Below are 15,653 nucleotides of genomic sequence, written 5' to 3'. Positions count from 1 at the left end.
CTCTCTCTCTCTCTCTCTCTCTCTCTCTCACACACACACATACACACACACATTGATGAAAAATAGATATATATTACCTTGTTTGTTCGTTTGTTCTGTTCTGTTGCTGGTGATGATGATGATTGTTGTTGTTGTTGTTGTTGTTGTTGTTGTTGGTGGTGGTGGTGATGGTGGTAGTATTTAGTGGTAAGCGGTGCAACTTTCCTAACCTCCGGCCTTATCTGTGTGTGTGTGTGTGTGTGTGTGTGTGTGTGTGTGTAACCTTCAGTATAAATATCACGTCACGGATGTTTGCTGTACTGTATAAGGTATGTTACGTATATGTGTGTGTATGTGTGTGTGTGTTTGTTTCTCTATATAACAATAAGATTATTTACAACATACACAGAGCTTCTCCTTTAAGCTTAGCGCCATCTCTTCTCCCTATCCCTGTATGTATGTATGTTTGTATGTGTGTATGTGTGTATGTATGTTTGTATGTGTGTATGTATGTGTATGATGTGTGTTAGCGTGTGTTTGTTTGAATATAACTTTAATCAGCCTTGTTTTGTAATCATACACACACACACACACACACACACACACACACACACACACACACACACACACACACACACACACACATAAGCCTCAGTACCCCACACATGTTTGGAAAGTGAAAGTACACACACACACACACACACACACACACACACACACACACACACACACACACACACACACACACACACACACACACACACACACACACACACACACACACACACACACACTTTCACTCGTGCTAGGAGAAACTTTATGGGGATGGAATAGTAACGAAAGAAAGGAAGAAAAAAACAAATGTCCAGAATGAATAACAGGTGTGGCTTACAAGAACCTGCGATTGGAGGAGGAGGAAGAAGAGGAGGAGGAGGAGGAGGGAAAAGGGGAGGGAAGGTATTGTGTCTCTTTCTCCACCTTAGGCAATGGAGAGGTGGTTGACCAAAAGCCTAAGGGTCTCTCTCTCTCTCTCTCTCTCTCTCTCTCTCTCTCTCTCTCTCTCTCTCTCTCTCTCTCTCTCTCTCTCTCTCTCTCTCTCTCTCGTGAATGTTTGGTCGCTCAGAGGTTATGTATTAATGTAATTTATTGTATTTGTGTATGTTTATTTGTTTATATTTATTGTGTGTTTTTGTGTGTGTGTGTGTGTGTGTGAGAGAGAGAGAGAGAGAGAGAGAGAGAGAGAGAGAGAGAGAGAGGAAGCCACAGGCGTGACTAGACATAAGGAGAAGGTGAGGAGGAGGAAGAGGAGAAGGAGGAGGAGGAGAAGAAGGAGGAGGAGAAGGAGAAATTGAGATTAGTTTGATTTTATATATTTTCATTTTTCTTGTCTTTTTCGTACCATTTTTTATCTTCAATTCTAATGCTTAAAAGCCTTTTTTTTTCCTCCTCCCCTTCCTTTCTTCCTTCCTCCTCATATCTCTTTCTTCTCTTTTTCCTTCCCTTCTTTCATCTCCTTCCTTCCTTAATTTCTTGCTTTCTTATCCCCTTATTTCTCTTTTTCTTTCCTTCCGTTCCTCCTTCATCTCCTTCCTTCCTTCCCTCCTTTAATTCCTACTTCTGCATCCCCTTGTTTCCTTCCTTCCTTCATTCCTTTTTCATCTCCTTCCCTCCTTTCGTAATCTCCTTTCTTCCCACCTTCCTTCCTTCCTTCCTTCCTTCCTTCCTTCCTTTTGTCTCTCCCTCCTTCCCTCCTTCCTTCCTTCCTTCCTTCCTTCCTTCCCTCCCTCCCTCCCTCCCTCCATCCATCCTTCCTTCCTTCCTTCCTTCCTTCCTTGTCTCCCTCCTTCCTTCCTTCCCCCCCTCCTTCCTTCCTTCCTTCCTTCCCTCCCTCCATCCTTCCTTCCTTCCTTCCTTCCTTTTGCACGTGATGCCGGAAATGTCACATCCTGTCCAGTTGCCTGATCATTCCCTCCTTCTCCTCCTCCTTTTCTTCTTTCTCCTCCTCCTCCTCCTCCTCCTCCTCCTCCTCCTCCTCCTCAGCTTCTCTTCCCCCTCTCCCATAAATTTCTCCTGACACTTTAGTACAGCTTCTCCGTTTCTTCTTTTTATCTCTCTCCCTTCCTCTCACTTTCCCTCCCATCCTCTCCCCTCACTCACCCTTTTCCTCCCCTCTTCCCTCCCCTTATCACTCTCCCTTTGCACACCCTCTCCCTTTACTCTTCCTTTCATCCCCTTCATTCTCACTTCCTTTTTTTTTTTTTTTTTTGTAAGTCGATTTCTTTGCCCTTTGTGTTAATAATGTAAGATATTTATGCTGTCTTCTTTTTTTCTTTTTTTTCCCCTCCTCTTCTTCCCTCCTGATCTACTTCCTTATTATCTGTGTATGTTTTTGTGTTTCTGTCTGGCTGTCTCTCTGATTGTCTTTTTTTTTCTCTCTTCCTTACTGGTTTACTTTCATTTCGTGTTTTTTTTTCTTTTTCTATCTGTCTATGTCTGTCTTTCTGTCTCCGTCCGTCTTTGTATGTGCCTGTCTGTCTTTTTTTGTCTGTCTTTCTGTCTGTCTTTCTGTTTCCGGCATTGTATATGTATGTCTGTCTTTTTGTGTGTCTGTCTTTCTCTCTGTTTTTCTCTGTCTGTGTCTGATTCTCTGTTTCCGTCCGTCTTTGTATGTGTGTCTGTCTGTCTTTTTGTGTCTTGTCTTTCTGTCTGTTTTTTGTCTCATTTTCTCTTTTCCCCTCTTCTCTCTCTCTTTTTTGCATTCATAAACTTAAACATTTCTCTTTCATGTTTCCTTATCACTTGTTTTTTTTTCCATATTTTTTCCCCTTACTGATGTGTTTTTCCTCGTTTTTCTTTCAGGTGAGTAACAACTTCCTATGTGTGTGCGTACCTACGTGTGTGTGTTGGTTATTCCTGGTGCGGAAGCGGCGGCAGGTACTACTGGTCTAGGTAAGGAAGTGTTGGCAGCTGGCACCTATGATTATTTTCAGTGTATTTCCCGGCAGAAAGTACCGATGTTGGACTGGCCTAACCTAACCTACCCTTGCGAACCTAACCTAACCTTGCTATCCTAACCTAACCTAACCTTGCTATCCTAGCCTAATCTAACCTTGCTATCCTAACCTAATCTAACCTTGCTATCCTAACCTAACTTAACCTTGCTAACCTAACCTAACCTTACCTTGCCAACCTAACCTAATCTAACCTTGCTAACTTAACCTATCCTAACCTTGCTAACCTAACCTAACCTAACCTTGCTATCCTAACCTAACCTAACCTTGCTATCCTAACCTAACCTAACCTTGCTAACCTAACCTAACCTAACCTTGCTATCCTAACCTAATCTAACCTTGCTAACCTAACCAAACCTTGCTAACCAAACCTAACCTTGCCAACCTAACCTAACTTACCCTTGCTAACCTAACCTAACCTAACCTACCCTTGCTAACCTAACATAACCTAACCTTGCTAACCTAACATAACCTAACCTTGCTAACTTAACCTAACCTAACCTTGCTAACCTAACCTAACTCTTACCGGACCGGGGCTGAACACTGCTACAATTCAGGGATATTACGACCCGGCACAAGAGTATATGGGGAATCTTATTTTTTTATTTCCTCTTTAAGAAATGTTCGTTGGCGTGTTGTGTGTGGTGAGGAGAGGTAGGGTGGGAGAGGAGGAGGAGGAGGAGAAGGTGAATGGAAGAACTGATTAAGAAAGGTAGTTTTAGGGCTGGTTGTAGTAGCAATTAAGGTAACTAAGGTCAGGTTAGTGCCATACAATTGCAGACAGTGATATAAATAAAATAAAAAAATACATATTCGAGTCGTCAGATTTTTTTTTTTATTTGGTTATGGTTGTGTTTAGTTTTAGTAAGTAAGGAAGGAAGGGAAAGAGAAGAAACGTGAAGGAAAGGGAGGAATAGAGAGAGAGGGAGGGAAAGGATGGTGGGATATACGGAGGAGCGTGAATGAATGTTTTAAGAGAGAGAGGGATTATGAAGGATTACAACAGGGTGTGAAGGAGCAGGAGCAGGAGGAGAAGGAAAGAGAGATTGATAGGAGTACAGTGGAGGAGGAAGACACTGATGAATACGGTGGAGGGAGGGAAGGAAGAGGAGAGTAGAGGAAGTAAAGGAAGGCGAAGAATAATTGAAAAAAAAAATGATAGAGGAAAGGGAGGCAAAGAGCGAGGGAGAGAAAGCAAGAGAAGAGGGAGGAGGGAAGAGAGTATTATTGTAGATGGAGATAGGAAAAGAGGAGGGGAAAAATTGTGTATGGTTGAAGAAAGGAAGGAAAGAAGAGACTAAGGGAGAGAGGGAGGAGTAGAGAGGAAGGCAATAAATTACACAGGACTACGGAGAGGATGGGAAGAAAGAAGGAAGAAAGACAAAAGAAATACAGTTAAAAAATAGGGAAATGAAGAAAGATACGAAATAAATAAAGAAGGGAGGGAAGAAATGGAGAGCGGGGGTTAAGAGTAGAGAGGAGAAGGGCGAGGAGGAAAAAGGGAGGAAGGTTATGATGGAGATAGATGAGGTGGAGGAAAGTTGAGAAGGAGGAGGAAGAAGAAGAAGAGGAGGAGGAGGAGGAGGAGGAAAGCGTGAGTGAATGTGGTAAAGACGAAGATAAATTAATGACGGATCAATGAGAGAGAGAGAGAGAGAGAGAGAGAGAGAGAGAGAGAGAGAGAGAGAGAGAGAGAGAGAGTTGACACCCGCGTGGGTTAATAAATAGAGGAAAGGACAAGGATGGAGGAAGTTGCAAAGTCGACTGAAGGACACACACACACACACACACACACACACACACACACACACACACACACACACACACACACACACACAGCAGGAGGAGGAGGAGAGAAGGTTTTCCAGGATTGAGGAGAGGACACCTACCTCCTCCTCCTCCTCCTCCTTTTTCTCATTTAAGGGAGATGGCATTAGGTTTATGACGTCATCTCCACCCCAACGAGAGAGAGAGAGAGAGAGAGAGAGAGAGAGAGAGAGAGAGAGAGAGAGAGAGAGAGAGAGAGAGAATGACAACACACAGACAGACAAACAAACAAACACACTCAAGACGCCCGGGAGGAAAGGGAACAGAGAGAGAGGAGGAAGGAAGAACAGGACAGGATGAGAGGGAAAGGGAAGAAGGGCGAGGGGTGGTGGTAGGGGGAGGGGGAGGGGGAAGGGGTAACACGGGTGGGTGAAGGTTACGCATCTGTGACGCATGCGGGCGTGAAGGAGACGCACCTGGCCCGAGAGAGAGAGAGAGAGAGAGAGAGAGAGAGAGAGAGAGAGAGAGAGAGAGAGAGAGAGAGAGAGAGAGAGAGAGAGAGAGAGAGAGAATCCCTTTAAATTTGACCTTAATATGTAGTATCAACTAAAACAACAACAGCAACAACAACAAAACAATGGAAACAATTTTAACAGACAGACAGACATACAGACAAGAGACACAAACATACCATACATGACAGACAAAGTATCAACCAACAGACATGGAAATACAGACACAGACAGACAGACACAGACGAAATAAGATAAAAATACAGACACAAGACTCATCCAGACGCACAGAAAGACGGACAGACATAAGATACACAGACAGGCAGACAGACATAATAGACGGATATAATAATGTGATCAGACAGACACAGAAGAAAGAAAAAAACAGACAGACAGACGCAAGGGCGGTCGAAGGGACAGTCAGACGTGGCCCGAGGCAGAGAGAGAGAGAGAGAGAGAGAGAGAGAGAGAGAGAGAGAGAGAGAGAGAGAGATGAGTAAGTTTCTCCTCTTTCTCCTCTCCCTCTCCTCTTCCCTTCTCAACTTCTCTCCTCCTCTCTTCTTTCCTCTCCTCCCTTCTCCCTTATCATATCACAAGCCACCAGAGAGAGGGGAGAGGCAAGAAGTGCTTTCGTTAGGAGGAGGAGGAAGAGGAGGAGGAGGAAGAGGAAGAGGAGAAGGAGGAAGTAAAAAGATGTAGATGAAGAAAGGAATTAGTTTTAACCTTAATTATTTTCATTCTTATAATTATTTCATCGTGCTCGCATCTTACAGTAGTGGAAGTTGTAGTTTTAATAGTCGTAGTAGTAGTAGTAGTAGTAGTAGTAGTAGTAGTAGTAGTAGTAGCAGCTGCAGTCTTGAGTACGAAGCGACACCCAATCCTGTGTAACTTTTTAAACCATGGGTACATCATACCCGAAAAAAATAATAAAATTAAATGTAAAGTTTTAATGAATAAAGAATAAAGTTACATGAAGGGACTTCAAACTTGTATCTTGACTTAACATTAAGAAGAACTGAAACGTATTGTTTTGGTATGAAAATCAGGTACTGAAAATGTTACTAAAAATAAAAAATGTTCAAAAAAAAAAAAAATTTAAAAAATTATCATCCGATGGCTTCCCAAACTTTGTATGGCCTCCCAGGTCCTGTGATCCACTGCACAGGTGATCACTAAAAAGTACGTAAACAATATCCTAGGGACATGTACAACACCCTGTATCACCAACCATGGGTATGCTGCACCTAAAATGGGCCTACAACAAAGGTGAGCAGAGAGAGCGAGACAACGTGGACTTCCCTACACGTCAAAGCAGCACATGAAGTTACTGAGGAGGTGGTGGAGCCCTCAGAGCACCGGAACCATACACAATGGCAATGACGTCATTCGCTTCGGGTACCTCATACCCATGGTTAGCGTTCTAGGGTTAATAACTTGAAACCAGAACATATTTTTTTCTTCTTAAACCACCTCAGAAGAGAAAGCTTAACCCTCCTCCTCCTCCTCCTCCTCCTCCTCCTCCTCCTCCTCGTAATCCTCCTAACTTCCCTTCCTTGAGTACCTTCCTACTATTGTTAACTTCCTTCTCTTAACCAAACTTTCCATTCTTGTCATTATAGATAAGAGGTCTGCTAATTTTTTTTTTCTCTCTCTCTCTCTCTCTCTCTCTCTCTCTCTCTTCTTTCTTTCTTTCTTTTTTCATTCCTCATTTTTGTCGTTATTTTCCCCTTTTCCTTTTCCTCTTTTTTCCTTTCTTTCCTTTTTTCTCTTTTCCTCCCTTTTTTACTTTTTTCTTTCCTTCTCTCTTCTTTCTCCTTTCTTCTTCTCTCTCTCTCTCTCTCTCTCTCTCTCTCTCTCTCTCTCTCTCTCTCTCTCTCTCTCTCTCTCTCTCTCTCTCTCTCTCAAGCGTGAAGTTGCTGTAATTTAGTCCTTAAGGTTCACGGTCACCTCTCCTTCCTTCCCTTCTTCCCCTCCTCTATTTCCTCCTTTCGCTTATTTTCTCCTTTTTTTCTTCCCTTCTTTTTTCTGCTTCTGTCCTCTTGCCCTCTATTTTGCCTCCTTTATTTTTTACTTTGTTTCTTCTTTATTCCTTTCGTATGTTTTATTTTTCTTCCTTTCTTATTGTTTTCCTTTGTCCTCTTTTCTTTCTTAGGTTGTTGCCCTCTTTGTCTTGTCTTCTTTATATTCCTTTTTTTTTTGCAGTGGTTATTTCTGCTTCTTTTTTCCTTCTTTCTTTTTTTTTCTCTTAATCCGCTTATTTACTGTCATTATTTTCTCATTTCAATCCTCCTCTTCCTCCTCCTCGTCCTCGTTCTTGTTGTCCTCCTCCTCCTCCTCCTCCTCCTCCTCCTTTCTCTTTCTTAGTTAGGTACAAAAATATACCAAGAGTTAACACCTGCTAGAATTACACAGGTAGCAAGGATAATTAGGATGATTTATGGGAGAAGGACGTGAAGGCGAAGGAGGAGGAGGAGGAGGAGGAGGAGGAAAGCACTCACCCTTATCGACACACCTGGTCTACTCCTCCTCCTCCTCCTCCTCCTTTTCTTCTTCCTTACCCTTCTTACCTTTTCTTCTTCCCTCCCTTCCTCTCTCACCTACCTTTCTCCCCCTTCTTCCTTAGCTTTCTTACCTCCCTCCCTCCCTTTCACCTACCTTTCCCTCCTTTCCTCTTCTTCCTTACCTTTCCTCCTTCCCATCTTCGCACCTGCCTTTCCCTTCCTTTCTCTTCTTCCTTTCCTTGCTTACCTTACCTTCCTCTTCCTTCCTCTCATCTACCTTTCCCTCCCTTCCTCTTCTTCCTTACCTTTCCTCCCTCCCTTATTCGCACCTGCCTTTCCCTTCCTTTCTCTTCTTCCTTTCCTTTCTTACCTTACCTTCCTCTCACCTACCTTTCCTTTCTTACCTTACCTTCCTCTCACCTACCTTTCCTCCCTTCCTCTTCCTCACCTCTCTTACCTTTCCCTCCCTTCCTCCGTCGTCGCCAGGTGCAAGCAGTTTCTTATCATTAACTCCTAAGGGCGTTTCTTCCTTTGTATAGACGTAAGTATGTGTCCTAGTTACCTTTATCGCTTTTATGGCCTCTTTTATCAGTAGAGTTTTGTTACTGTCGCTACTGAGTTTGTGGATCCTAGAAGGTGGTGGTGGTGGTGGTGGTGACGATTGTGGTGGTGGTGGTTAGTTAGTGGTGGTTGATAACGGTTAATTGTGGTTGTAAGGAGAGATGTTGGTGAATGTGGGTTATTGTGTCCGTCTCTCTCTGTTCCCTCTTTCTACTCTTTCACCTCTCGTCTTCATTTTTTCTTCCATATTATCTCCACCAAATCCTTATTAATTTTTCTACACCTCGTTTTTGTCTTCTTTCCTCTTTTATCTACTTCTCCTCTCTTATTTTCTCTCCCCTTTTCTCTTCTCCACAAAGCTCTTATTCTTGTACACTTAACATGACTTATTTCTTTTCCCATCTTCGCATTTTTTTCTCCTCTCTCCTTTTCTTTTTTTGTCTCATCCTGTCTTCCTCTTTTTCCTCCTCGCCTCTCTTATTTTGTCTTCACCACACACTCCTCTTTTCTCATATCCTCCTCTGTCTTTACTCCTCTCCCCTTCTCATCTCATTTTTCCTTTCATCTCCTTCATCCTCATCTTTTACCAACGCCTCCTCTCTCCCTCTTTCCTCCCTCAGCCATAAGCATCTGCCATCAAATCAGAGTGACTGCATAACTTTCCACATGGACATAAAATCCTCTCTTTAACCTTTATTCTATCGCCCCTTAAACTGAAACTCAAATATGAACCGATAAGCGAACTCCTGAATTCTTGACTGAACCCTTTAACTGAAGTATTGACTAACCTAACTTTTGAACCCCCTGAGTTTTGTGTCTAACTCAGTCTCATAAGTGAAGTAATAAGTGAACTCATGAACCCTTGAACCTGAATTTTTACCACCTTGGCCTTAACCTTAAACCCCTCAAGCTTCGTGCCTTTAAACCTTTACGAATCCCCAAACCTCGAAGTGAATGTAACAATCCATCTGATTGAACCTCTGTCATTAGCAAGATGGCGCCACCATAAACACTTGCAATAACAGGCTGAGTCCGACCACCATGCCTCACAAGAAAGCCTTCCAGCGCTATCGGCGAAACGTAATAAGAAAAAAAACGAGTTATAAATCTTTATCTAAATTCTTATCCTGAATCTCCTGATTGAATATTGGGGCCATATCAGAAACCCGAACCCTTATTTCAGTCCATAATAGGGAATCCAATCCTCACTAATCCCCCCGAAATCAACTTGTCTTAGGTAAAGCCACAAATCCCCTACAGGAACCAAAAATAAACTTCGAACCCTTTCAAACACATTAGGTGAACCTCTTACCTTTCTCATTTTCATTAGTAATCGCCTTTCATCCCTGGTCTTATGAATCCTTTTAGTGAAGCTTCGAAGCTCTTAAAAATCTCTTAATGAACCTTCAAACCCCTAAATATCCCCTCAACGGAACCTCCAAAGTCTCCCATCGGCACCGCAATCGTCATCGTTAGTATCTTCTTATCCCGCCACTTACTAATCGTCCAAGTGAAGCTTCGAATCCCTTTAAACCTTAATGAACCTTCGAGTCCCTAATTACTTCCATAACTGATCCTCCTAAGTCTCCCATCGCCTCTGCCATCGTCACTGTAAGTCCCCTTCATCCCTCACCTTATGAATCGATGAATCCTTTAAATGAAGCTTCGAGTCCCTTTAAAACTCCTTAATGAACCTTCGAATCCCTTATTACCCCCTTACCTGAACCTCCTAAGTCTTCCATCGGCGTCGCTATCGGTAATCGCCCTTCAGCCCATCTAAGGAAACGTGCTGGAAGGTAAACTCGCTCCTCCACCGCCGCCGCCGCCGCCTCAGCCTACCTCCACCGCCTCCTGTACGCCGCCGCCACGCCACCTTGAGCCGTAAGTGGGCGAAGCGTAAGGTCGAGTGTTGAATGGGGACGTCTCGGCGGCTGGTTCATCGTGGGAAGTAGTGGGATAAGATGCCAGATGTGACGCGCTTTACCATAACTTTACCTTCATCGACTTTTATTAACTTATCTCCCTTTATTGACTCGATTTCTTCATAACTCAGTGAATATAATGAACTTTCCTTACCTCTAACATGTCTGGAACGTTTGCGGGAGTTATTACGTTTATTTTCCGTATTTTAGTGTTTTTTGTGGATATTCGCGACTTGGCTTCTCTCGTGGCAGTGGCCTTTGTTTTGAATCCGGTGTTCAGTGTTGATCGAGACGCGAGAGGGAGTGGACTGTCGCCGTGCGTGTCTGTCTCTGCCGCAGGATCGTGTCTTGTGCCTCCCGCTGTGGTAATGAAGGAACATCACTCGTGGCGAAGTGTTGAAACGAGATAAGGGAGAGAAACATATTGGTGAACTTTATATACCCAGATAAAAAAGTTCAGACCCAAGGCATGAAGTTCGGATAGGAAACGTGTGAGGACGAAGATTGTTATGTAAACACTTCCGTCATTCTTTTGTTTCCGAATGACGACAATAATAGAAAAGAAAATGGGAAATGTGAACCTGGTAGTCGGTCTTAGTAATGGGAGAGAAAAAAATATTCGTGTTATCTTATTTTTTTTATTTTTTATTATTACAAGAAAGGAAAAAAAATATTGACTCGAAAATTTAAAGTCGGTTTGGTAGTTTGCGAGGAAAAAAATAATCGTGTGTAGTCTTTTTTTTTTATGCTACAAAAGAGGGAAAATATTGACACGAATCGATCACAAGCGCAAAAAGGGAAACAACAACAACAATAGTAACACGTGTGGAGAGAAAACAAGAGAACTTTTAAACCATTCACGTGTATCGATATTTGGAGGCGAAATGGAGTGAATAATAATGAAGGACTGGTGGTGGTGGTGGTGATGTTGTTGTTGTTGTTGGTGGTGGTGGTGGAAGTGGTGGTGGTGGTGGTGGTGATGTTGTTGTTGTTGTTGTTGGTGGTGGTGGAAGTGGTGGTGGTGGTGATGATGGTTGTGGTGGTAAGATTGTAAGGATTTCTGAATAATGATGCGAATGACTGTAGGCGTGTCGTGGTGGTGGTGGTGATGGTGGTGGTGGTGAAGGCTGTAGTGGTGATGATGGTGATGATTGTGGTGATTGTAAGCTTGTAAGGATTTCTGAATAATAATGTGAATGAATGTAGGCGTGTCTGGTAGTGATGATGATGGTGGTGGTGGTGATGGTAAAGGTGGTGGTGATAGTGATGATTGTGGTGGTGGTGGTGGTGATGGTGGTGGTTCTGAATAATGATGTGAATGACTGAAGGCGTGTCGTAGTGATGATGGTGGTGGTGGTGGTAAAGGTTGTGGTGATGGTGGTGGTGATAGTGATGATTGTGGTGGTGGTGGTCGTGGTAAGATTCTAAGGATTTCTGAATAATGATGTGAATGACTGAAGGCGTGTCGTAGTGATGATGGTGATGAAGGTGGTGGTGATAGGAATGTACCGAGTGGTGAGACTGGAGACACGTGCACTTAAATCCGTCTGTCTGTCTGTCACACACACACACACACACACACACACACACACACACGAAAACAATAAATCAATTCAAAAACTCAAATGTTGTTGCACTTTCATGTTAATAATGCTAAAAAAAAAAAAAAATAGTGATAAATATTTGCATTCTGATAACATTCACACTTTCAACATTTTCCGGCATTGTTTTCTTTCTGTTTTCATCACAATAAATGTCTTTTTACTATTGTTGAGAGAGAGAGAGAGAGAGGAAGTGTTAGAGCAAAATGTTTCCCTGGTGTGTATTTTTTTGCAGGTAAATCTGTTCGTGTCGTGCTGGTCGTGTGTGTGTGTGTGTGTGTGTGTGTGTGTGTGTGTGTGTGTGTGTGTGATGAAAACCTAAATTTTGCAACACGATTAACGCAAAATACACCGGAACCATAATTGAATGTGTGTGTGTGTGTGTGTGTGTGTGTGTGTGTGTGTGTGTGTGTGTGTGTGTGTGTGTCGCAAAACTGGTGCAGGATGAGAAATTTAGAGCAGGCAAGGTGGTGTTGGTGATTTGTGGAAGCGTTGGGGTGGATGAGAGGGTGAGGGGGGGAGATTGCCGTGGGGGTGGAAGGGGTGATCTGGTTACTGTGGTGGGGGCAGGTTGGGGTGCTGCAGGCCATCCTCTGACCCCGTGCCCTATCACCTGGGGCCTTGCTTGCGGGGGAGAGCAGATGGGGGTGAAAGGGTGGGGGGGAGTAAGCCTGGAGGTGATGAGGGCGTGGTGTATTGAGGGGGGAAGAAGAAGGGGGAGTAGTTGTTAGGGAGTGCGGGGGGGAGCAAGAGAAGTTGGTGAGGGAGGGCGTGGTGGGGAGAAGGAGGAAAGAAGGGGGAGGAGGTATTGGTTAGAGGGCATTGCTTGGGGTGATGGGGGGTGGAAGAAGAGCAGGAAGTGGGGAGCCTGGGGGAAATTGAAGGTGTGGTGTGCTGGGGAGGATATAGTTTGGGTTAATGGCTTGGGGGCATTGCTTGTGGTGATGGGGGAGGGGGGGAGAGTAAGCCTGGGGAGGGGAGAGAGGGCGTGTGTGGTGAGGACTTTTTTTTTTCATCAGCCGGTTGTGGTGGGGAGAAAAGAGGAGCGAGAAGAGGGGGGGGGGGGGTTAGTGGCTAGAGGGCATTGCTTGTGGTGGTTGGGGAGAGCTTGGGAATAAATGAGGAAGGGGGTATGGTGTGGGTATGATAGGGTGGGGTGTTTGGCAATGATGGAAGTGGGAAAGAGGGAGATGTCTGGAGGGGTTTCCTGGGGGGTTATGTTTATGATGGGAGGGAAAGGGGAACATGGGGAGGTAAGATGGAGGAGAAGAGGGGCATAGGGGATTATTTACGGGGTAGGACTTAGATGGTTGGGGGTAAGGAGTGAAGGAGTAGGGGGTGGTAAGATGCATGGGAAGGGGAACATGTCGGGGGTTATTTTCGGGGTAGGGTTTTAGGTACCCGTAGTAGAGGGTGAAGGGGAAAGAGGGGTAGCATGGGACATAGTTGTTGGGGTGGGAAAGGTGTGGGTGGTGTTGCGGGGGAGGTGAAAGGAATGGGGTGACATGGTGATATTGTAGTGGGGGGTGGGAAAGGTGTTTTGGTGGTGGTGGGTGAAGGGGAAGGTGGGGGGGTGACAATAACATGGTGATATATTTGTGGGGATGGGACAGATGTTGATGGTGTTTGTTGTGGTGGGGGAAAGCTGGCAGGAAAGAAAGCCATGACAAGACACCTTACCTTAATTAACCCCTGTACCTGCCTGGCTTTTCCTGCCCACCTGTACGTGTGTTGATTGGGATGACAGTGACTCAGGTGTAACGGTATCGCCAGGTGGTCTTCAGATCTAGATGACTTTGTGCTCTTGAAATAATATAGTTCTGAGTGTAAGTAATTAATGATCTTTGCTGTGCTTCCAACCCTGTCGTTTTTCCTACTCATCTCTTTGTTGATGAAGTCTTGAGTGTCTCAGACGTGATTTAATAATGTTTAGATGATTCAAGTTCACTACCGTTACATTTTTTTCTTTTAGTTCTCGAATGTCTTTTGTTTATTTATTTACTTATTTTAGCTAATGAAAATCGGTTTGGGGAAAAAGTTGTTTCTGTGATTGTATTTTAGAACATGAAAGTCTATCTCTCTTCATATTCTGCAATTTACAATAATATTTTTTTCTCTAGTTTTAGAATGTCTTTTTGGTAAGGAAAATCGTATTAACTCAGATCAAAAGAGGAAGTAAACGTGTTGATTTTAAAGTATTCAAGTATTTTAACATATCAAGGTCCGTCTCTTCTAATGTCTGCTAAGTACAGTAACGTTATTATTATTTTACTTCTAGAATGCCTTTTGGGGTAATGAGCATCGTGGTAACTCAGGTCGAAGGCGGAAATATTCATGTTGGTTTAATGATATCCAAGTATTTTTAGCATATCAAGGTCTCTTTTTTTCACATTTCTGCCAAGTAATGCAAGTTGAGTGTTATTGATTTAGTGTATGACCTTCAAGTGTTTTCTTATTCTTTTTGTTCTGCGGATTAAATAATGGTATTCAAGTATTTTAGCAGAACTAGATCTTTTTTCTTAATTCTCACGCAAAGTGCTGAAAATATTGTGTTGTAGATTTTATATTTAATCATCAGGTATTTTCTTGTTCTCCTTTCTTTTGTCTTGACCTAAATCTCTTATTCTTGAAGGAAACTGGTTATTGGTTATTTTTCTAATTGCTTTTGTGTAATTTGATATCATTGGCAATCATTATCTTCATATCCTTTCTCTTCTTCATGGTCATAATTATATTTCTTCTTCTTCGTCTTCTTTTTCTTCTTTCTTCCTATTCCATTTCTTCTCTACGTCGTTGTCATTATATATTTTTTCTTCGCCATTATATATTTTTTCTTCCTTCATCCTCCTCCTCTTACTCCTCCTCAGCATCATCATCATCATCATCAACTTATTCTCCTCCGTCTCCGTGTTCGTCTTCTCGTGTGTGAAGGTTATTGGTGTTGATGTCAGTGGCGGGAGAAAAGTTTTAGACGGACAAACATCGGGAAGTATAAGTAAACACGAAATAGACCCAGCTGCTGTATTTACTTTGGTTCTCGTTCCTATAATCCTCCGGCGTGTGTGGGTGGTGGTGGGGGGGGGGGGGGTAGCTATTGAGTGGTGGTGGTGGTGGTGAAGGTGGCGGTGGTGTTTTTAATGTTAGGGAATTTACGTGCAGTGATGGTGGTGGTGGTGGTGGTGATTGTGGTAGTGGTGTGTGTGTGTGTGTAGTGCGACTTTAGTTTGTGTTATGTGAGAGAGAGAGAGAGAGAGAGAGAGAGAGAGGTAATACTCGACTAATCAGCAGTATACAACGTGCATAAGTCAAACACACACACACACACACACACACACACACACACACACACACACACACACACACACACACACACACACACTATCACATGCACATCCAAACTTGTTCACCCACACACACTCATGTCCTCCTCCTCCTCCTCCTCCTCCTCCTCCCCTCTCCCCCGTGTATCCATCACCCTGGAGTGCCCCGTGGAGTGACTGCGGCGTCGTAAGCACCAATATGACGGTCGTACAGGGCAGACTACCCCCCCCCCCCTTCCCTCACCCCCTCCCATCCCCCCCCTCCTCCCTTCATTACCCTTTCCCTTATGAGGAGGAGGAGGAGGAGGACGTGGTGTTGATGGTGAAGTACGAATGGATGGAGGAGGAGGAGGAGGAGGAGGAGGAGGAGGAGGAGGAGGAGGAGTATAAGGAAGAGGAAGGAGGAGGTTGAGCTACAGGAGAGGAACAAGGAGGAGGAAGGAGGAATTCAGCAGGAGTAGGAGGAATGTAGGAGGAGT

The 15,653-nt window shown here is 43.8% G+C and overlaps 1 protein-coding gene across 4 annotated transcripts in view; it reads left to right on the top strand.

Moving 5' to 3' along the window:
* LOC126984802 (katanin p80 WD40 repeat-containing subunit B1-like) overlaps positions 1 to 15,653 on the top strand; it is a 138,652-nt gene that overhangs the window by 11,845 nt on the left and 111,154 nt on the right. For 2 of the 4 annotated variants that reach the window (XM_050838942.1, XM_050838923.1), the window contains exon 1: positions 10,512 to 10,618. The exons of 1 other annotated variant lie outside the window; for it this stretch is intronic. The gene's annotated coding sequence lies outside the window, so the exon portion shown is untranslated. Of the gene's footprint in view, positions 1 to 10,511; positions 10,619 to 15,653 lie in introns of those variants that run through there. One more of the 4 variants, XM_050838927.1, reaches the window with a different exon arrangement.

The sequence above is a fragment of the Eriocheir sinensis genome, chromosome 5 (genome assembly GCF_024679095.1).
Source record: "Eriocheir sinensis breed Jianghai 21 chromosome 5, ASM2467909v1, whole genome shotgun sequence".
Taxonomy (NCBI): domain Eukaryota; kingdom Metazoa; phylum Arthropoda; class Malacostraca; order Decapoda; family Varunidae; genus Eriocheir; species Eriocheir sinensis.
The sequence above is the reverse complement of the archived record's forward strand: the minus strand, read 5'-3'. Positions and strand labels throughout refer to the sequence as shown.